The sequence below is a fragment of the Dendropsophus ebraccatus genome, chromosome 8, assembly GCF_027789765.1.
Source record: "Dendropsophus ebraccatus isolate aDenEbr1 chromosome 8, aDenEbr1.pat, whole genome shotgun sequence".
NCBI lineage: Eukaryota > Metazoa > Chordata > Amphibia > Anura > Hylidae > Dendropsophus > Dendropsophus ebraccatus.
In genome coordinates, this window is record NC_091461.1 from 55,457,966 (window position 1) to 55,482,068 (window position 24,103).

The 24,103-nt window shown below is 44.3% G+C and overlaps 1 protein-coding gene and 1 long non-coding RNA gene across 11 annotated transcripts in view; one reads left to right on the forward strand and one right to left on the reverse strand.

The window, feature by feature from the left end:
* The window catches only part of LOC138799362 (uncharacterized), a 53,874-nt gene extending 39,406 nt beyond the window's left edge, over positions 1-14,468 (reverse strand). For both annotated transcript variants that reach the window (XR_011364249.1, XR_011364248.1), the window contains exons 1-2: positions 14,346-14,468; positions 3,831-3,904 (exon numbers count right to left, since the gene is read on the reverse strand). This is a non-coding gene — a long non-coding RNA (uncharacterized lncRNA). The remainder of the gene's footprint in view (positions 1-3,830; positions 3,905-14,345) is intronic.
* The window catches only part of LOC138799356 (FK506-binding protein 5-like), a 104,266-nt gene that overhangs the window by 69,102 nt on the left and 11,061 nt on the right, over positions 1-24,103 (forward strand). The window lies entirely within an intron of this gene.

A 24,103-nucleotide genomic window follows, 5' to 3' on the forward strand; every position in this document is an offset into this window, starting at 1 on the left:
CCGGGTGCTGCCTTCTTGGCCTCTATTCCCTTCTACTGGGTACAGCTGCCTTGGCCCCTATTCCCTTCTACTTTTTGCTGCCCCCTTGGCCCCTATTCCCTTCTACTGGGTGCTGTCCCCTTGGCCCCTATTCCCTTCTACTGGGAGCTGCCCCCTTGGCCCCTATACTCTTCTACTGGGTGCAGCTGCCTTGGCCCCTATACCCTTCTACTGGGAGCAGCTGCCTTGGCCCCTATTCCCTTCTACTGGGAGCTGCCCCCTTGGCCCCTATACTCTTCTACTGGGTGCAGCTGCCTTGGCCCCTATACTCTTCTACTGGGTGCAGCTGCCTTGGCCCCTATACTCTTCTACTGGGAGCTGCCCCCTTGGCCCCTATACTCTTCTACTGGGTTCAGCTGCCTTGGCCCCTATTCCCTTCTACTGGGTGCAGCTGCCTTGGCCCCTATACTCTTCTACTGGGTGCAGCTGCCTTGGCCCCTATTCCCTTCTACTGGGTGCAGCTGCCTTGGCCCCTATACCCTTCTACTGGCTGCAGCTGCCTTGGCTCCTATTCACTTCTACTGGGTGCAGCTGCCTTGGCTCCTATTCACTTCTACTGGGTGCAGCCCTTTGAAACCTTTACACCATGATGAAAAAATATCAGACCTAAAATTGCACCAAATTTTGCAATATTTGTTTACATGTAGAACAGCTCTATTGTATGTTATATATGATGCGACTGTGCAATGTATACAGCAGTGTTCCCCAACCTGTGGTACTATTTTTGGAAGGACACAGCCATGTTTTTCTAATCCCTTTAAGGTGAGTCTGTCATCCATTAAACACCTACAGAGCTAATGACCGTATTATGCACTTTGTACTGCAACATTAATAATAATGGGGGTGATTTATTAGACATTGTGCAGGGGAGTGGTGGAGCAGTTTCCTATAGCAACCAATCAGATTACAGCTTTTAGAGGCCTTTTTAGAGAGGGCTGTACTCATCTCTCTATACCACCTTAGCGATGCCAGGACAGGTATACCCACCACAGAGGCACAGCACCACATGGCACAGAGACACATCAATTGTGTTTTTTTGGATTGAGGTTATTTGCTCCAACCAATCAGTAGAATGAAAGGGTGGTAGATGTGTGCTAAGGGAGGAGCAGTCAGTAATGGAAGATGTTATTAAAGAGAGAGAAGCAGTAAGTGATAGAGGAGGGGGCATGATAGTGACAAAGGAGGGGCAGTCAATGATGGAGGAGGGGCCTGTTATTAACAAGGAAGGAGCAGTAAGTGAAAGAGGAGGGACATGTTATTAAAGAGCAAGAAGCAGTAAGTGACAGAGGAGGTGCAGTCAGTGATGAAGATAGAGTCAGTAACAGAGGAGGAGCAGTCAGTGAGAGAGGAGAAGTCAGTGATGAAGGTGGGATCAGTGACAGAGGAGGAGCAGTCGTGATGAAGGTGGGATCAGTGACAGAGGAGGAGCAGTCGTGATGAAGGTGGGATCAGTGACAGAGGAGGAGCAGTTGGTGATGAAGGTGGAGTCAGTGACAGAGGAGGAGCAGTTAGTGATGAAGGAGGAGCAGTCAGTGATGAAGGTGCGCTGGGCCACTCCGCTGAGGGTAGTAGTAGGTGGTAGTACTGGGTAGGAACCAGGTTAGCCACTTGCCTGATGGTATGGCACGGTATGGGCACGAGGGATAGCAGCTGTAGACCAGGAACCTGACCAAGCGGAGGCTGAGCAATTCTTCGTTGTCCGTAGTCAGGGCACCAATAATTACACCAATGCCAAGGTTCAGAAACAACGGTAGTTGTGTATTTATTATAACGGTGGTAACTCGTAGCAACAGTCTCTCCGGGTGCAACCGGGTATAAGGCAGACTTGGATAAGGCAGAGTAATGGGTAATGCTGCAATGGGCTGTCATGATAGCGTACTGAATGATGGGAGTAGTAGTGATACTGAAGTTGAGATGCTGGGGGGAATGAAACTGAGATGAATACTTGCTGTTACTGATGATAAGAGAAGATGATGAGAGTAATAACTGAAGACAGCACCCAGATCTTGTGGTTAGGATGAGAATCTTGAAGACTTGAGAATAGAACACGGCCAGGAACACTTCTGGTAAGTGCAGCAGCAGGTACCGCAAGGTTGCCGCCTTGTGACACAGGAGCAGCAGAAACACACACCCTGTCCTCCTGAAGGTGGAAGACAGGACTCAGGTAGAGAGGAAGTCACATGGTATTCCCCAGCCAAAGCTCGACGGCTATTGGGGTTACCATGGAAGCAGGGGCAGTCATGTGACATCAAGCCATTGCATCATCACACTATTAGGACATATAGGACCAAATATACATAAGAAGTACCATACTTGAACACTGGGGGGCGACATAATACCATTAGGCACTGATAACTGAATATGCATGAGAAATAAATGAAATAACAGACCTGAATACTGAGAGGGGTGACACAATACACACAGTTGCAGTGGACCATAGTTTTCCAGAACAGAGGCAATAACATATTGACTGACTCAGATATAAAGATACACTTTGAAGGAAACAATAAGAGAAGGAACTCTGTTCCGGGACACTGCAAAGTTGGAGTCAGTGACAGAGGAGGAGCAGTCAGTGATAAGGGAGGAGCAGTCAGTGATAGAGGAGGGGCCTGATATTGATAAAGGAGGAGGAGTCAGTGATGGAGTATAAGCAGTCAGTGACAGAGGCGTCCCACCGCGATACGGGACCCGCTGCTGGAACCGGGGAGGTGAGTGGACGTCGCTGCCCTCAGCCACCTCATCACCGGCCAGATCGGAAAAAAAAAAAACCCTGCCGGAGTACCCCTTAAACCCTCCCCCCTCTAATGGAGCACAGTCTGACCCACAGGGGAATAAGATAACCCCCTGGGGACAAGATTGTCACCCCCTCGACCAATGCCTGGTCCACAGGGGATTAAGTTTACCCTCGGTGACCAGACTGTGGCATTTTTCTTACAGAAAGGCATATGCATATGGCGTTTTATAGTGGAGCAGAAGACTTCCATTGGAAATAAAATGCCACAGTTTGCCGAGAAAAATACAACCTCATCATACTGTGTTTTTATAAAACTGCCACAAAGCTTCAAAAACGCCACCCCAAAAGAAAACGCCATGTGTGTAGGTAAAATCATAAACCTCTCTTGACTTCATAAACCTCTATTAACATCTGGCCACTAGCATTTAAAAAAAACGCCAAGGCATTCATATTGGCGTTTTTCCAGTGTGGCAGTGTGAAGCCATCCTCAACCTTTCATTGTAATCCTGCTTGTGATGCTTATTAGATTTTTTAAAATAAAGTAGTAAAATATAAAGTAATTAAAAATTAAAAATAAAGAAAAACAACAACCAGAGTGTGATTTCTGTAATATATAATCTATATGGCACAGGCTCTGTCTCTGCAAGCTGACAATTTTGAAAGTTTGAAAGTTTTGAAAGTTGCTGACATACAGGTGCAACAGAGGGACAAATCATGATGTGAACAAACCCTAACACTAAAAGTCATTTACATAACCCCAAACCAATACTCCTCACCATAGAAATCAAATACATGCACTTATAATGACTTTGGGGGGAAAAATACATATACATGAAGTAACATAAAAGACCATTTTATACAGTAGGACCTCTAACCCTGCCCTACTAAGTACAGAGCAGGATTATCTCATAGAGGAGGGAAGTAATGGAAATGTTCTCTGACTAGCAGGGGCACCTGACTACTAGGATCTGCATCAGATGCCGCTCACACAGGTCAATTCACTGTATCTAAGGTTATAACATTGCTGCTACCAAAGAGAAATAGCTTGTACACTCACCTCACTGTGTGAGACACAACAAATATATCAGCTAGTTTAGGAGTTGTTTCTGGGGCCAAAAAAGACAGCAGATCCTATGGAAAAATTAATAAATAAATTACAATGGTGGGCTAACCTCCTTAAGGGTGCCTTCACACCTACCAGATCCACAGCAGATCTCACTTCTGCGGATTCGAAGCGAGAACCGCTGCGGATCCGGTACCATTCACCCCTATGATAGCACATATTCGCAACGGGATTAACTGTGAATATGTGCTTTAAACCCCCGCTGTCCGCAGCCCCACCACCGCATTAGCCCATCCTCGGCCACATCCCCCATCTCCGGCCGCATCCCTCTATCCCCGCCGCATCCCACATCCCCGCATCCCCTATCCCCGGCCACATCCTGCAGCCCGCCACTGAGAGCATAAAGTACCTGCTCGGCGGCGCGGCTGCAGTGAGGCTCCCGGCTCCGGTCCAGCTCATTAGCAGGACCGGAGCCGGGAGCCTCACTGCAGCCGCGCCGCCGAGCAGGTACTTTATGCTCTCGGCGGCGGGCTGCAGGATGCGGCGGGGGATGGGGGGATGCGGCCGGAGATGGGGATGTGGCCAAGGATGGGCTAATGCGGCGGCGGGGCTGCGGACAGCGGGGGGTTAAAGCACATATTCACAGTGGGATGTTAATCCCGCTGCGAATATGTGCTATCATAGGGGTGAATGGTACCGGATCCGCAGCGGTTCTCGCTTCGAATCCGCAGAAGTGAGATCTGCTGTGGATCCGGTAGGTGTGAAGGCACCCTAAAGGGGTATTCTCATCTGGGCCTGTTACAACAAGCTGATCACTAGGGTCTGACTGTCCATCCACTGATCGGGAAAACAGGGATCAGGGATAACAAACCCAGATGAGCAGTAATAAAACTGATGCAAAGGAGACATCTCTGTATAAAATCTAAAGAAGAAGCAATATACACCACGAGGGAATCAAAATAAGAGACATCTCTGATCCACTTTTTATTAAAGGGGTTATCCAGCGAAAATCTTTTTCTGTTAGATCAACTGGTGTCAGAAAGTTATATAGATTTGTAATTTACTTCTATTTAAAAATCTCAAGTCCTCCCATACTTATCAGCTGCTGTATGTCCTGCAGGAAATGTTTTCTTTTCAGTCTGACACAGTGCTCTTTTCTGACATCCCTGTCCAAGACAAGAACTGTCCAGAGCAGGAGAGGTTTTCTATAGGAATTTACTACTGCTCTGGACAATTCCTGTCTTGGACAGGGGTGGCAGCACAGAGCACTGTGCCAGACTGAATAGGAAACAACCTTTTCTGCAGGACATACAGCAGCTGATAAGTATGGGAAGATCTATATAACTTTCTGAAACCAGTTGATTTGGAAGAAAAAGATTTTCGCTGGACAACCCTTTTAAACAAAAGACCACTATCTTCTTCACAGCTGTGTGGAAAGACACAAAATCCTGCAAATACCCCAACCAATCAGGAGAATGAACATGGAGAAGCTCTCCGTAGCAGCTTTACTTCCCTACTGTCAATCATCTCTTTCTAGCAGCCCCACAGATTTATAGAAGAGCCAATGAGACCACTACTACCTGCTTCTCCCAACTTATTCTCCACCATCAGTTGTGTTGTCTTTACACCCTATGGATCCATTAACTGTGCGCTCCTCACCCCAGGATCCAATCTGCTCCTAAGAAACACAACATGACGTTCATACATAAAGCATATAAACGTACATGGAAAAATGATATTGCCATTAAAGGAACACTAGGCTTCCTAGGAACCTGGCTAGTAAACAAATACATAGCTCCCATATTCTTCAGTATACGCCTATATTATGTGGAAACATGGCTTCCACCATATGAGACCTGCACCTATGTGAAGAATAAGGATGCCACAGCTGAGCTGTTTCCATAATTCCTGAAGAAGTAAATGGAGAGCGCTGTACACAAGCATGGCCACCTCTATCCATTCTCCACCAGGGCATAGTGACTATCAGATACTTTATCAGGCCGGGGACCCCCATACTTCACATTCTCCTGAGGTAGAGCCCACATCTATCAGGCATGTATGGTGTATTCAGTAGATGTGTCATAAATGTCCACAGTAAGAATAACCAGGATGGACACCACTAAGTAAATGTCTCAACTTGATGGTCTGAGAATCCTTAAGAATTAAAGTAATTACAAGGTTGTCTTAGTGTAATGGACAGTGGCAAATGGGAACACGGAAATAGGTAGAAATAATCTTCTCAAGCCAAAAAGGAATGGCTGCACATCGCACCCATAGTTGATACTAAAGCTTGTTCAGCTACATTTAAAAACCAACATCAGAGGTTAGTATGTAATTTAATCAAACCATATTGCTTCATGTACCAACGTGCAGGTCTCTGATACACATGACTCCCTAACCAAAAAACATCACTGTGCCAGTCAGTAAACAAAATCCCCGCAAAGCGTGCGCAAGCAGAGAAGGGGGACCACGGAATGGCCCTGCAACCCCAATGTCACAGGACCAAATCCATAAGGGCCTCCCCCCCCTCCCCGAACCCCGCCGACACATCAGAAGTTAGTATATAATTTGATCTCTGCTTGCACACGCTGTGCGGGGATTGTGTTTACTGACTGGCACAGTGATATTTTTTTTGGTTAGGAACTCATGTGTATCAGAGACCTGCACGTTGGTACATGAGGCAATATGGTTTGATCAAATTGTATACTAACTTCTGATGTTAGACAAAGTAAAGTGTATTCCAGCACAATAGAACACTTGAGGTTCCGTATTCAAAAGGCTTTATTATGAATCCACATACATCAAGAAATAAAAAACAACTGTTGACGCGTTTCGGCGTTGGCACACGCCTTGTTCACAACATAGTCTGACAACAGACCCTCTTACCCTCCTACTTATAGGATGAGAGTTTTAGATCACATGATCTGATAATTAAAATCCAATAACATACACTTGTTTAAAAATATGTGCTGGAACAAACAGAAAGGGAGGACATTTAAGTGTGAATCACAAAACACGGAAAGCAAAGAATTATGGAATAAAAACTGCTATATGCATGTAGCATTCATCTTATTATAGTTGAAATCAAATCACAATTCATTATAATTCAAAAATAATAATGGTACAAAATGAGTCCAAAGAAAATACACTGAAAAACGCTGCAAAAAACGCATGTGTCAATCAATAAGTGAGAATCAGGTCATGTCTTGAATTAAGACCCAGTGGTGACCTAGTTGAGAGTCTGAAGATCCAAAAGGATTCTCTATTAAGCAGCTGTCTCCTCTGGCAGCCGCCCCTTTTGGATCTAAAAGTTTTTTCTATGCCCATAACTCTGAGTGACTTAACTTCACCTCCATGCACTTCCCTAAAATGCTTAGATAGTGTTGAGACATTAAATGTCTCCCCTTTGCTATCAGAGATGTGCCGTCTGATTCTGGTTTTAAGACTATTTGTAGTACAGCCTACATATTGTACATTGCATTCTGCACAGGTTGCTAAATATATTACATGTGAGGTGTTGCAATGTATGTAGCTATTGACCTTATAGGTGTTTCCATTAACACATGATTTAAATTCTTTTGCTATTTGCATATGTTTACATGTAATGCATTTAGTATGACCACATTTATATGAGCCTTTAGTTTCCAACCATGTACTGCTACTATTATTTTGGCTACTATATAAGGACGGTGACAGGGTCGAACCCAGTGTAGGGGCACGTCTAGAAACTACCCTCACCCCCATTTTTGTTATGTTATATAGTTTTTCATCCTGCCACAGAATAGGTAAGTGTTTATTTACAATATTTTTAATTTGGTTATATTGACGACTGTAGGTGGTAGTGGATGTTACATTGTGTTCTGTTTGTTTATATTTTTTGTTTGTTGTCTTGTGTCCTGTCACATAATGAGTCTTCCCTTGTTACCGTTGTCATTTTTTGTATAGCTCTTGTAATACTGTGTTGTGGAAAGTGGCAGGATGAAAAACTATATAACATAACAAAAATGGGGGTGAGGGTAGTTTCTAGACGTGCCCCTACACTGGGTTCGACCCTGTCACCGTCCTTATATAGTAGCCAAAATAATAGTAGCAGTACATGGTTGGAAACTAAAGGCTCATATAAATGTGGTCATACTAAATGCATTACATGTAAACATATGCAAATAGCAAAAGAATTTAAATCATGTGTTAATGGAAACACCTATAAGGTCAATAGCTACATACATTGCAACACCTCACATGTAATATATTTAGCAACCTGTGCAGAATGCAATGTACAATATGTAGGCTGTACTACAAATAGTCTTAAAACCAGAATCAGACGGCACATCTCTGATAGCAAAGGGGAGACATTTAATGTCTCAACACTATCTAAGCATTTTAGGGAAGTGCATGGAGGTGAAGTTAAGTCACTCAGAGTTATGGGCATAGAAAAAACTTTTAGATCCAAAAGGGGCGGCTGCCAGAGGAGACAGCTGCTTAATAGAGAATCCTTTTGGATCTTCAGACTCTCAACTAGGTCACCACTGGGTCTTAATTCAAGACATGACCTGATTCTCACTTATTGATTGACACATGCGTTTTTTGCAGCGTTGTTCAGTGTATTTTCTTTGGACTCATTTTGTACCATTATTATTTTTGAATTATAATGAATTGTGATTTGATTTCAACTATAATAAGATGAATGCTACATGCATATAGCAGTTTTTATTCCATAATTCTTTGCTTTCCGTGTTTTGTGATTCACACTTAAATGTCCTCCCTTTTTGTTTGTTCCAGCACATATTTTTAAACAAGTGTATGTTATTGGATTTTAATTATCAGATCATGTGATCTAAAACCCTCATCCTATTGATAGGAGGGTAAGAGGGTCTGTTGTCAGACTATGTTGTGAACAAGGCGTGTGCCAACGCCGAAACGCGTCAACAGTTGTTTTTTATTTTTTTGATGTATGTGGATTCATAATAAAGCCTTTTGAATACGGAACCTCAAGTGGTCTATGGTGCTGGAATACACTTTGTCTGATTGGAGAGCTGGAGAGTGAGCTCGTGAGGATAGAGGGTGGGGAGGAAGGACGTAGAGAGGTTGTGCCAGCCTAATGCATACACAAGCTAAGCCCCGGCCGTTTGACACAGGGCTGCAAGTTTAAAAGTTGTTTTTTAGGACAATAACTGCATCACCTGCCGAACGGATCCCAGGACAGATCTTGGAATAAAAGCAGCTTTCGGAAGGTACAAGTGGTTTTGGGGGGACAAATTGTGGGTACAGAGTTGCTTTAAGCTCCAAATTTTTTGTAAATTTAGTTTTTTTTTTGTTGGAGCAAATTAACAAATTTCAGTATAAGGCTAGGTTCACACTATGTAACTGTGCGGCTGTATTTGCGGCTGTAATTGTGCGGCGGTATTTTTGGTGGTTCATGCGTACGCTGGAAAGTATACGATATACGGCTGCACAGTGCACACTATGTATGAATCTACGGCCCTATCGTAAACGGACCCGTAAAAAATGAACAAGACCATTGTATGCGGCTGGAAATGCGGCCGTGGATTGACAGGCGGTCCGTACGGAGTACTTCAAAAATAGCCGGCAATGATGCCGAATACCGATGCGTCTAATAGTTAATATATTAAATTAATAAAACACATTTTCTTTGTAATAAAGTCCCTTTCGTTGTTCAATAATTTAATTCTAACGAATCCATCATTGTGCAATTAAATATACTGTTAAAATAAATATATATATAAATAAATGTATATTTATATATATTTATTTTTTTGACAGTATATTTAATTGCACAATAATGGATTCGTTAGAATTAAATTATTGAACAACGAAACTGATTTTATTTCAACGAAAATGTGTTTTATTAATTAAATATTAATTAGTACAGGAAGCTCCATAAGCTGTTAATTCATATTGCCGGCAATAGAGCATTCTGTACTAATCATCACTTTACTTTAATTAAAACATCAAATGTTTCTTCTAATTATGTTATCACAATAGCATTATTAGAAGAAATATTTAGAATTATATGTGCGTTCAGCTGATTGGCTGATCGGCTCAGCGCACATATAATTAGCGGGTCCGCAGCACAGTGACGTCATTGTGCTGCGGACCAGCGAAGAGGACACATCGGGGTGAGTATAGAGCTCTCCCCACCCCCTCCCCAGCACTGCACCCCTCCCAGCAAGGAAGGGGGGTCACTTAACCCCTTCCTTGCTGGGATGGGTGCAGTCTGACATCAGTCTGGCTCCCAAGGGGTTAAGGGGGATACAATACATCCTCCCTTAACCCCTTGGGGGCCAGACTGTAAGCAGCGATCTGTAAAGATGCTGCATACTGTAAGGAGCACAACACCGCTCACAATGATGGGTGTTGTGCTCCTGTTTGTGTGTTTTTTGTGTGTTTCTCCCTTTTTGTTTTTCAGATATCGGTATCCTGGGGATTACGTCGGATTCCGTGGACTACGTAGATGACCAGCGGTTGTTTTTTTTTTTTTTTAATAAAATGGTCAATGAGGGGTGTGGGGGTGTTTTTATTTGAATAAAACATTTTTTTAACTTGTGTCTTGTCTTTATTTCTTTACTTTATAGACTTAGTAGTGGAAGCCGTCTAATAGACGGAATCCATTACTAAGTTGGGGCCTAGTGTTAGCCGGTATAAAATGGCTAACACTAACCCCCTATTATTACCCCAGTACCCAATGCCACCAGGGGTACTAAGAAGAGGCGGGAGCCAGTGGTCCCGGAGCGTCAAAATTGGCGCTCCTGGACCGGGCGGCAGCAGGCTGGTAAGATTTAGGCTGGGGAGGGCCTAAACCAATGGCTCTTCCCACCCTGGTGTTACCAGGCTGCTGTCGTTTGGTTTTTAACCCGGCTGGTTATAAAAATAGGGGGGACCCTATGCGGTTTTTTAAAATTATTTTTTTATTTAAAAAAAAAACTCCCCAGCCTAAATCTTACCAGCCTGCTGCTGCCCGGTCCAGGAGCGCCAATTTTGACGCTCCGGGACCACTGGCACCCGGCTCTTCCCAGTACCCCTGGTGGCATTGGGTACTGGGGTAATAATAGGGGGTTAGTGTTAGCCATTTTATACCGGCTAACACTAGGCCCCAACTTAGTAATGGATTCCGTCTATTAGACGGCTTCCACTACTAAGTCTATAAAGTAAAGAAATAAAGACAAGACACAAGTTAAAAAATTTTTTTATTCAAATAAAAACACCCCCACACCCCTCATTGACCATTTTATAAAAAAAAAACAACAAACAACCGCTGGTCATCGACGTAGTCCACGGAATCCGACATAATCCTCAGGATACCGATATCTAAAAAACAAAAAGGAAGAAACACACAAAAAACACACAAACAGGAGCACAACACCCATCATTGTGAGCGGTGTTGTGCTCCTTACAGTATGCAGCATCTTTACAGATCGCGCTTACAGTCTGGCCCCCAAGGGGTTAAGGGAGGATGTATTGTATCCCCCTTAACCCCTTGGGGGCCAGACTGATGTCAGACTGCACCCATCCCAGCAAGGAAGGGGTTAAGTGACCCCCCTTCCTTGCTGGGAGGGGTGCAGTGCTGGGGAGGGGGTGGGAGAGCTCTATACTCACCCCGATGTGTCCTCTTCGCTGGTCCGCAGCACAATGAAGTCACTGTACTGCGGACCGGCTCTTTATATGTGCGCTCAGCCGATCAGCCAATCAGCTGAGCGCACATATAATTCTAAATGTTTCTTCTAATAATGCTATTGTGATAACATAATTAGAAGAAACATTTGATGTTTTAATTAAAGTAAAGTGATGATTAGTACAGAATGCTCTATTGCCGGCAATATGAATTAACGGCTTACTGGAGCTTCCTGTACTAATTAATATTTAATTAATAAAACACATTTTCGTTGAAATAAAATCAGTTTCGTTGTTCAATAATTTAATTTAAACGAATCCATCATTGTGCAATTAAATATACTGTCAAAAAATAAATGTATATATAAATATACATTTATTTATATATATATTTATTTTAACAGTATATTTAATTGCAAAATGATGGAATCGTTTAAATTTAATTATTGAACAACGAAAGGGACTTTATTACAACGAAAATGTGTTTTATTAATTCAATATATTAAACATGAGAGGCATCGGCATACTGCAGAGGATCGCAAACCCCGGTAATAGCGATTCATGTAAACTGTTTCCCTGCTTTTCCACATGCATCCAGAGGTGTTTGCATCACTTTCTTAAGATTTTATTTGTTATTTTTAGTTGAACCAGATTTCCAAGTAAATGACCGTATGTTTTCAGCCGCATGTCTATTTTTTCCCACGGCCGTAGTTTCATCCGCACATTTACAGCCGCATAAAAAATACAGCCGCACAGTTACATAGTGTGAACCTAGCCTAAGGGTACAAACCCACACACTGTATACGCAGCAGATACACAACAAATACGCAGCAGATTTGATGGTTTAGAGTTGATGCTGTGTTCAGTTATTTAGATCTAATCTGCTGCGTATTTGCTGCGTATCGCAGCAGTAAATACGCTGCGTATACGGTGTGTGGGTTTATACCCTAAATCATAATATAATACTGCTGCTGAGCACATAGAGCAAGATTTTACTCACCCGAAGATAAAATACTAATTCCATGCCAATTGTCAACTGTTCATTACATAATAAAATAAGCTAAAAATTACTGTATTTTTACCCTAATATCAGTATATCAGTATTTCAGTGATGCTGCATTTAATTGTCAGTATCTCTTTAAATCTCCTGGGACTAGGTTTGTATGATGTATATACGGTCATGTGAGACCTCTCTTTCCCCATCCCCCTTGACCCCTGCTGCTCTAGTCCCGCATCTCACAGAGTCCCCTCTCGCAGCCTGTGACTCTGTCTGGCAGCGCCTCCACCACTTTCCCATATCCACGCTAATGGCAGATGACAGGCCTTCTACGGAGGAGAGGCTGCAATCTCTGATGGGATCACACACATTAAACTTTCTGCAGAGCCATCTAATAAAGCAGTCCTGTATCTGCTTCTTACGCTTGCATAGAGCAAATAGAGACCTGGCTTGGTTGGACAGGATCTGCCACACCAAAGCTAAGACAAAACCCCCGACTCTCCACCTTCTACTCCCAACTTTTGTCAGAACATTCTCCTACCACTCCACTTTTTCTATCCTCATGGGAAACTGAATTACAGCAGACCCTGTCTGAACATGAGAGAAGAAAACATATTACACAACTCCCATGGATTTTCGAGATGTATTAAACTCCAGGAGAACCATTACAAATTGCTTACCCGGTGGTATTGAACTCCTGACCTTCTCTACCACAGGGGGCTCTCACAATCCAACTTGTGCTGGCGCTGTCACCAGGATCCTGGAACCCAATCGCATACCTGGTGGTTCTGCCACCTTATTAGGCCCTTTTGGATGGACGTTGAGCGTACTATTAGCTCTGTGTGTAATGAAAATGTTTCTCTGCTCTTGTATTGTTCGCTGCACCATCAGCCTCATATCGCCCATCCAAAACACTCTCTAGCCACACATATGATCGCAGCTGCCAAGCTCCTTATTCCCTTGCTTTGGCTGAGTGTGACCCCCCCCCCCCCCAACTGTTCAGCAATGGCATGAAAAGCTGAATCACATCTGTAGGCTTGAAGAGCTTTCTAGCTGGTCTGAGTATAGACACGATAGCCTGATTAAGATATGGGGCCCATGGCTGCACTTCAAACCTAAGGATGTTGCTACCATAGCCACTGCCCAACCTACACCCTCCTAAGACCCTGTCACCCCCCCCCCTCCTTTCTTCATTTTCTTTCACCCACCCGGCCCGGTACAGATAGTATCAGGAGGATTGGTGCTGCACCCCCACCTCCACCCCAAGTTATTTGTGTTTCTTTTTGTATACTGTGCTTTATTTATACTGTGACCTGTGAAGCATTGTCACTTTCATCCTTGTATTTGCATTGTTGTGCTTGAAAAACCACTATCAATAAAGATTTGTTAAAAAAAAAAATCTCCTGGGACTGGTGATGTCACCTGATCTTATCAGTGAAAACCGGTTTCAACTGGATCTCAGGATTCAGTAGGAGGAGTTGGTAGTAAGTAGGCTCCTCCATTGGTTCATTAATTTTTTTGTAATTTTCCATCTATTTTCAATAAGTTTCTAATGTTTCATCTTCTTACAGGTGGTTTTTGCGATTTTTGTGACTTTTGCGACATTTTATGGCAGGAGAAGAGCCGAAGATGTACTACGTGGATATGGACCCGACCCCTGAGGACATGACGGCCTATCTCGTGGTGCACCGGCAATATGTAAGTCACAATTTACCACCCAATGCAGAGTTAGGGGAGATGAGGGGCTGACTGTAATGTTACTAGTGTAAGTAACTGTCACTTAGTGCAGGGAATCCCCTCCAGGTAATCCCCAGGGTGGGCTGTATATGTATAGGACACAAGACAGGGCTGATGGGATGTGTAGTGTGGGGATGTATAAATACCTGCCCTGTGCTATGTATTCCCCATGTTCAGCCATTTCCAACTGTCACTCTGCCATCTTCCCTGCAGGGGGCGGGGCTTAGTTGGGGTATGATAACTGCTGTGTGGTCAGTGGGGTCTATGGCCGGGCTCATGCACTGTGTGTGTTATGTGATCTCCACCACCTCTGCTGAGATAGGAAGGTGTATATCTCTATAGGAAAGATATATCAATGGAAACCACATCGCAAGCATCAGCCATGGGCCCGGCCTAGAGCTTATCCACATTTACACTGCAGTAACATGTCCCAATTCTATCAGTGAATCAGGATCTATAATCTGTCATGTACAGTATGTTACAATGCACTTTCATCTGGTTAGGTATAACATACATTTACTGGCTTATAGGTGCTATAGTGTAGCCCCCCATAGTATAAGGCTGGATTGCCACACACATGTACAGTATTTGGTGCAGTCTCTTTTAGTGGTTACATATTTGGGAATATATTAGGATTGTTATGTCATGTATTATTCTAAAAGTGAAGTGTATTGGTGTAAAATGCACCAAAAGTAGCGAGCGGTAAAGGCCTCAATACGGCTGCATTCACACTTTTTCTGATAAAATAGCAATAAAAGCCCCTTAATCGCTTCCTTGTACCCCAGTTGATATTTCTGATACAATTGCTATATTATTGTGGCATGTTTACTTATGTTTTCGTATGAACCTGAACTCTTGGCTTCTGATTCCCGCTCCTTGGAGAGGGTGGATACAGCCTGAGGACCACCTGGAAAACTGGAATACAGCCATAGCCATAGACTGTATCCCAGTTTTCCAGGTGGTCCTCAGGCTGTATCCACCCTCTCCACGGAGCGGGCAGACAGCGGCAGTCAGAAGCCGAGAGTTCAGGTTCATACGAACACGAACCTCGGCCGGTTCGCTCATCTCTAGTTGGGGTGTATTGTTGTGTTTTGCTTATTTTGCTCTATCACGATGTACTGATGAGAATGATTATATTTTCCCCAGTGTGTATTGTATTTCTTTATTGAAAAATGAATAAAAATTACAATTATAAAAAAAAAGCTACTTACTCACTGCATGGCGTGTTTTTTTTTGGGGGGGTGGGGGGGGCTATAAATTTTAGTTTATAAATAAAGTTTACTGTAGGCAAAGAAAAGGTTTACAGGTTAAACAATGGTAGGCAATGTTCTCACAACATCATTTTAGGTTAAAAACCTTTTTTTTCTAATAATGATAGCCATATAATGATCATGATCATTAAAGGGATTATCCAGCCCTACAAAAACACGGCCACTTTCCTCCAGAGACAACACGGTTCTTGTCTTCAGTTCAGGTGCGGTTTGCAGTTTAGAATGTAGCCTGCTGATAGCCCCCTATAGCGACGTGGACACTGAGAAGGATGCTATGTGTCTGATCTTCCTCCTCAGTGTCGGGTCCATGCTGTTAGTCGCTCCGGAGCAACATTAGGAGCACTGCTGTGTTATCCGTCCGGCTCCCTCCATTGATTATCATTAGAAGGAGCTGGCCCAATGACACGGCCTTACTCCTAGCGGTGCTCCATAGCGGAGTTTACCCCGACTAACAGCATGAGACTGACGCAGAGGAGGAAGGTAAAACACATACCTTCATCCTCAGCAACCCCGACCCTATAGAGGGCTATTAGCAGGTTAGATTTGTCTAACCTGCTGATAATTCCCCTTTAAGCTTAATTCACTTAAATGGAACTAAGTTGCAAAACCTGCACCCAGACTGGAGACAAGAGCGGTGCTGTCTCTGGAAGAAAGTGGCCATGTTTTTGTAGCGCTGGATAACCTCCTTAATAATGGCCGTCATTATAAAAAAAACAGCAGTTTTTCACCTAAAAAAACCTTGACATAGCCGTAGACAGGTGTAACATAGGATTGATGCAAGCTTATACAGGAAATGTATGATGACGTATAGAAAATGCCTACATGTTTTATACTGGATAAATGGCCCGCAATGTATGTGTATGCAGAACAGCGGCCATTGTTTTACAATGACGGCCATTAGTAATGTTCATGATCATTATTAACGGCCGTCATTATTAAACAACAGCCATTATTTTACATGAAAGACACTGTGTAAGCATAGCCTTAAAAAGAAATTGAGAAATGGAAAGCGGTCTGAGTCAGGGAGCTAGGTCGGGTCTCTATAAGCCAATGTTCCTCCAGAATCACAGCATCAATGACAGGTTCCTGAAATCTGAAACATCAATCCACACAACCAAATTATACTACAGTCTTGAAATGAGAGCATGTCCCTCCTCCTCCTCATATGCTGCTCCTTCCCTCCCATTATTGACAGCTCGTTGTCTAGGTTACAGACCACCACAGTTCTCAAAAACAATGGTCTGGCGGGGAGCAGCATTTCAGGAGGCAAGTTTCCTAAATAAATGAATTTGCAAAAATTTTTAAAGGGAACCTGTCACCTGGCGTTCCGACGCTGATACCACCCAACCCCCCCCCCCCCCCCCCCCCCGGTGCAGCCCTGGATACTTACCCTTTGCTGCAAGTCCTGCTCCTGAAGCTGGCCCCCGGACGGAGATATCGCCATCGGCAGCCGTGCGCGCAAGCTTCAGAGATGAGTCCGACGCCCATAGAGAATGATGGTTCCAGTCATTCTTTATGGGCATCGGACTCATCTCATGTAATTTGCATACAGCGAGCGCTCACCTTCCGACGCCGATATCTCCGTCCAGGAGTGGGACTTGCAGCAATGGGTTAGTATCCAGGGCTGCACCGAGGGGTCGGCTCAGCGTTGGAATGCTGGTGACAGGTTCCCTTTAAAGAGGTTGTGAAGGAAAAAATAACTTGTACCAAGTAAGAGATCACAGGGGGGGTGACCTCCATACTCCCCCGCCGATCTTTGTACTCTCCCCCCACCCCAACTTCTTTGTTATAAATGCAGCCATGGGTACTGCACGTGACCTCCAGCTCTAGTCATCCCTATATCCAGTTTTACTCCGTGTGATCTGGCCCTAACAGTAAGGGTACTATTACACGGGCCGATGAAGGCCCGATAATAACTGTAAACGAGCGCCGATCTGCTAGATCGTTTACTGGGCCTATTACAAGGCCCGATTATCGTTTAACAAGGGCTGCAGGGACATCATTACCGATGTTCTTGCAGCCCTTGCTTAACTTTATACATTACCTATCCAGGCTGCAGGGCTCCTCTTGCGGTCTTCTTCCCCCCGGGTCCCATGCACTCCAGCTTCAGAGCGCCCCGTCTCAGCTGACAGGCCGCTCAGCCAATCACTGGCCGTGGTGGTCCCAGCCAGTGATTGGCTGAGCGACCTGTCAGCTCAAACAGGCCGTTCTGAAGCTGGAGCGCGCGGGAACCAGGGAGAAGAAGACCGCAAGAGGAGCCCTGCAGCCTGGATAGGTAATGTATATCGTCAGCCGCCATGCCTATTACACGTTACGATGCGTGGTCAGCGCCCGACAATTATAGGTTGAAACCTATATCAACGATCAGCCGATGATCGTTGTCATCGGCTGATCGTTGTACTTATCACACAAGGCGATAATCAGACGAATCTGGCCGATTCAGCCGATTATCGTTCAGTGTAATGGTACCCTAAGGCTGGTCTTAGGGGAGGAGCGTGAGGGTAAAAGTATAGAGAGGACACGTGGCAGGATTTGTCACAGCAGGGTAAAATGGGGAGGAGAAGAGGGGTCGTTAAACGGGTTATTCACCAATTTTTTTTTTCTTTCAAATCAACTGGTGCCAGAAAGTGCCAGAGATTTGTAATTTACTTCTATTTAAAAAATCTGCAGTCTTCCAGTACTTATCAGCTGCTGTATGTCCTGCAGGAAGTGGTGTGTTCTTTCTAGCAGGAAGGTGTTTACTTTCCACTCTGACACAGTGCTCTCTGCTGCCACCTCTGTCCATGTCAGAAACTGTCCATAGCAGAAGTAAATCCCCATAACGGAGCAGATAGATTGAGACACCTACTGAAGCGTGAAACTCTTTGGATAATGCAGCTTGATGCCACAGGCCCGTGTGGCCTTAATGAGAGAAATGATATGAATACTCTTTTGCTTTAATTTGCCACATTGTATCACTTGTTAATTGCTTCTTTGCTATGTACGTGTATATATATTGCACCTCCCCCTCACGTTACATTGATCCAAACCAGACATAGTGCCATGGTAGGCGTGAAACATTTGTTGTTCCTCATGTGAACGCACCTGCTCTACACCTTCCCCTGTATGTAGGACATACAGCAGCTGATAAGTACTGTAAGAATTGAGATTTTTTTTTTTAATACAAGTAAATTACAAATCTCTGGCACTTTCTGACATTAATTGATTGGAATGAAAAAAAAACCTAAAAAACAGAAATATAGTAATTTGGGGATGATTCCCCTTTATCTGTGGTTTGGAGAGCGGTTCCCCGAGTTAATGGAAAACTCCTGTGAGCAGGGTCCCCAGGACGGTTGGAGGTCTGGAAGATGAGTGTCCTCGGGTCCGATGCGTCACAGCTGTGGGCAATGTGCAGGATAGAATAGTAATTGGAGTATGGTGGATGATGGGCAGCCCGGGACTTTCCTGGATTTAAACACAGTTATTGTATTAATTATATTTATCTGTTAATAAAAGCCGTGGCCTTAACTGCCACCTAAACCGGTTTCTAGTGTCTTCTTGGGGTAGGGGTGGTTGGATGTTCCATACATCTGAATGAGGTTGTATGTGCAGCATGGCTGATGATTTCTCATTCCAATGTACAAAACACTAGCAGAAAATCTACAAGAAATCTGTCTCCTCTCAATCCACTTGTGGCCAAAGGGAAAAAAAAACTGCACATGGCAATACAGGAAGTCTGTGTAACATACTGACCCAAGACACACACACAAGCCAAATTGTGGCACCTTCCCGCTGTAACAGGCCGGAGTATAACCACAGTCCAGACCAGGGTGGTTAAACTAGTGTCCTTCCAGCTTAGCTCTGGCTGTCCAGGTATGATGGGAATTGTAGTTTTACTACAGCTGGAGGTCCGCTAGTTTGACACCCCTAGTCCAGATTATACCTGGTGTTAAAGTGTCCTATACCCTGGAGAAGAAATTACCCTAGGCCAATATAATATTATGTATGTACAGAATATAATTATATATAATTGTATTATTATAACATTTCACCCCCGTGGATTCAGTAGCATTAACGCTGGCTTCACACATGGAGTTTTTTGGAAAGATACCAGAGCAGTTTATGCGCCAAAGCCAGAAGTGGATTCAAATGGGATGGAAAATATACAGGGAGGACTTATACTTCTCTTTCAGGTTTTGGCACAAAAACTACAGTGTCAGATTTTCAAAAAACTGTGTGAAACCAGCATCAGTGATATACTGACATCAGTCTGCAATTTGTTTTTTCGTTCAAAGCAGCTGGTGTCAGAAAGTTATACAAATTTGTAATTTACTTCTATTTAAAAAATCTTTAGTCTTCCCGTACTTATCAGCTGCTGTACGTCCAGTAGGAAGTGGTGTATTCTCTCCAGTCTGACACAGTGCTCTCTGCTGCCACCTCTGTCTGTGTCAGGAACTGTCCAGAGCAATAGCAAAACCCCATAGAAAACCTCTCCTTCTCTGGACGGTTCCTGTCAGGGACAGTCATGGAAGCAGGGAGAACAGTGTAAGACTGGAAAAACTGCACCACTTCCTGCAGGACATAAAGCAGCTGATAAGTACTGCAAGACTTGAGATTTTTATACCTATATAAGTAAATGATAAATCTGTATAACTTTCTGATACCGGTTGATTTGAAAGAATTGTCTTTTACCGGAGTACCCCCCCCCCCCCCCATAGTTATAATGTCCCCTGCTCTGTATAGCCCCCCATAGTAACAATGCCACCTGCTCTGTACAGCCCCCATAGTAATTATGACCCCCTGTGGTATACAGCACCAATAGTAATGATGACCCCCTGTTGTGCTCCAACATAAAAAACAAACAAACACATCATACTCACCTATTCCAGGAATGCAGCAGGTCTCTCCATCTTTTGGCCTCCAGCCTGTGAGCCACGGGAAGGGATCCTCCAGAAGGTGTGATGACATCATATCATTGCCCCTGCTGGAGAGATCCCGGCCTCTCACAGGCTGCAGGCTCGGAGTGCCCATGGCCTATAATGATGAATAGAACAGCTGGATGCTGACAGGTCCTGCTGCTGTATCCTGTTCTTTATGTTCACCCGCTCACACTGCACTACAGTGAGCAGGTTAAAGGTTACAACAGCGGAGCATCCCTAGAAGCTGCGCGGCTGCACCTTCCAGGGATGCTTAAAGGGGACATGAGAAACGGTGTGCCATGGGACTAAGCAATGGCAGGCCCCCTCCCTCTCCGCCCCCTGTGCAGCCGAACCGGCTGTACATGCGCTATGTCAGCCACTGAGCCTAGACTATTTTGCACCCTGGGGTATAGTTTGGCCTAGGACAGTTATCCCCCTGGGTATACTCTGGCCTGGACCAAACTGCATATAGTAAAGGGTTACCAGCTTACCATGAGACGCTTAGCGCTAGCACGGACTCGCACTCCAACAGGTGCAGGATTCACAGAAGAACAAACGAAGAGCCCAGCTTTCAGTGAGAAAATGCTGATTGTAGTTTATTTACATCCACTAGACAGTGCACAGGTAGCAGTGAACATGTGGCCTTTTTCTGGGGGTAGTATCGCTACGTGCGCACTGTCTAGTGGATGTGGATAAACTACAATCAGCATTTTCTCACTGCAAGCTGGACTCTTCGTTTGTTCTTCTCTGGACCAAACTATACCCGGGTTTAATGTGGGAAGGGTTCATGTGGCCTCCTACACTGGTCATATACTTCAGAGTGACAATAAGTGCAGCATTAGCAGTGACAGTGGTCTATGGATGTCAGTGGGGAAGGGCTCTGTTCACACTTGTATCATGGTTTCTATTCCTAAAAAAAAGGAACCTTTCCAGATGTGTAACATAATAGATAGCGCTCCTGCATGCGGCACCATCCTTCCTGTCATATCTGCTGGATCCTCTAATGGCAGTGTGACTACAGCCTCAATAGATACACATAACTCCCAAGTGTCCCTCTTTTGGAGGGACAGTCCCTACTTTTGACCCACGTCCCTCTATCCCTCTTTGTTCCTCTTTTTGACCTAGTAATGAGATTGGCATTTGGAATCTACCCAATTTCCCCTCACAAAAGATACCAGTGATGATCAAAGCCATCTTGACTCAAAGGTTAAATATTAGAGATGAGCGAACCGGGTTTGGGTTCGAGTCCATCTGAACCTGAACGTTCGGCATTTGATTAGCGGTGGCTGCTGAAGTTGGATAAAGCCCTAAGGCTATGTGGAAAACATGGATATAGTCATTGGCTGTATCTATGTTTTCCAGACAACCTTAGAGCTTTATCCAAGTTCAGCAGCCGCCACTAATCAAATACCGAACGTTCGGGTTCGCTCATCTCTAGTGATTGCATCAATCTGCAGCAGATCCTGTATGTGTGATTGCATCAATCTGCAGCAGATCCTGTATGTGTGATTGCATCAATCTGCAGCAGATCCTGTATGTGTGATTGCATCAATCTGCAGCAGATCCTGTATGTGTGATTGCATCAATCTGCAGCAGATCCTGTATGTGTGATTGCATCAATCTGCAGCAGATCCTGTATGTGTGATTGCATCAATCTGCAGCAGATCCTGTATGTGCGATTGCATCAATCTGCAGCAGATCCAGGATCGGTGACTGCTAGAGATGAGCGAACCGGGTTCGGGTTCGAGTCCATCCGAACCCGAATGTTCGGCATTTGATAAGCCGGGGCTGCTGAACTTGGATAAAGCTCTAAGGTTGTCTGGAAGACATGGATACAGCCAATGACTATATCCATGTTTTCCACATAGCCTTAAGGCTTTATCAAACTTCAGCAGCCACCGCTAATCAAATGCTGAACGTTCGGGTTCGGATTGACTCGAACCCGAACCCGGTTCGCTCATCTCTAGTGACTGCATCAATCTGTCAGCGTGCTCCAAGTGGATGATTGAAAGGCAGAGAGGTCCTTTACTGGCCTCTCTGCCTGTCAATCATCCCTCCGAGGGCGCTGACAGGCCCAGATGACTACCTCTGCCTGTCACGCCCCCATGGGGTTAAACTGCTTTTTTCGGGTATACAGCTCCTGCTGCAGCCGCAGCCAGTACGTGCTGCTGCTGATTCAGGAGCTGTATACAGCGGTTCAGGGAACCATATCCGATTCAGATGACTGGTTCCCTTTAAAAAGTATAGAAATGTCCGTAAAATTTCCTTAGAGTGAGGCTACATTCACACGTCAGGATGAAATTCATGATCAGCATTTTTTCTCCGCAATCCACAAAATATCTGTAGTCTCCGCAGAGTGCTTGGGTGTTTTACACAAAATGCGGAGGCTCCCATAGACTTCTATTGGAGTGTCCTTACCGCAGTGGCAGACCGCATTACAACCAGTCCTATTTTTGATGTTGTGGATTGCGGATCTACAAAAATAGAGGATGTGTGAATTTCCCCATAGGAATTAATGGGTTACAAAGTTCTCTATATTTGCTGATCCCCAAATACTGAGAACTGCGGAATTAGGCCTGAACCACAAGTGTCCCTCTTTGGCCATCACAAAAGTTGGGAGGTCTAGATACATTAGCCACGTGCTTGGTAACCAGTGGTATACTCCTCCCTTCAGGCTCCGAACCTTTGTTGACAGGTGTAAAGTAACGATCAGTCGGTGAGCGAGGATTTGCTTGGCTGATCTCTGGCCCTATTACATAGGGCGATATCTGCCTGATATTACATCTAATGGTCCCACATAAGATGGCCATTACATTTCATGTGGCATCCTGTAACATCAATGAACAGCGGACGGAGCGTTACAGGAAGGTAATCTGACTGTTCTATAACAATATACTCTGCTTACTCTGTGTTTCTGATTTCAGGTTAGAGAGGACGACTTTAAGGGTAAGTTTTGCCCATCTATAATATCATCTCCATAGATTTTGGGGGGATTTATCAAGGCTGGCATATCTGTATGCTGCTCTTACATAGCCGACCACCCGCCCAAGCCACGTGTTTTGCCAAAAAATGTGATTGTTGGTGGTTATACTTATTAGCTGCTGTATGATCTACAGCAGGGATGGGGAACTTTCAGCCCTCCAGCTGTTGTAAAACTACAATTCCCATAAAGCTTTTGCTCTCCAGGCATGATGGGAATTGTAGTTTTGCAACAGCTGGAGGGCCGAAGGTTCCCATCCCTGCTCTACAGGAAGTTGTGTTCATTTTCAGTCTGACACGGTGCTCTCTGCTGCCATCTCTGTCTATGACAGGAACTGTTCACAGCAGGAGATTACAGTTCCTGACATGGACAGAGTTGGCAGCAGAGAGCACTGTGTCAGTCTGAAAAGAATACACCACTTCCTGTAGAACGTACAGCACCTGATAAGTACTGCAAGACAAGCTTTTTATATAGAAGTAATTTACAAATCTGTATAATGTTCTGACACCAGTTGATTTAAAAACCTTTTTTCTCCAGAAATAACCTTCTCCCCTTGTGTCTGACATCTATAACTCAGATTTTTTTCCATCACTCCCCTCTCTTATTGCCTTTAAGGTGTGCTGGTTTTTAGAGATTTTTGTGGCACACGACGTTAGTAAATATGGAGAAACAAGAAACTTTTATGTAACAATCTATTTTAACCTGATGTTTTTCTTTCTTTTCTTTAGAGGACGACTTGGATTTATGGTTAGTAA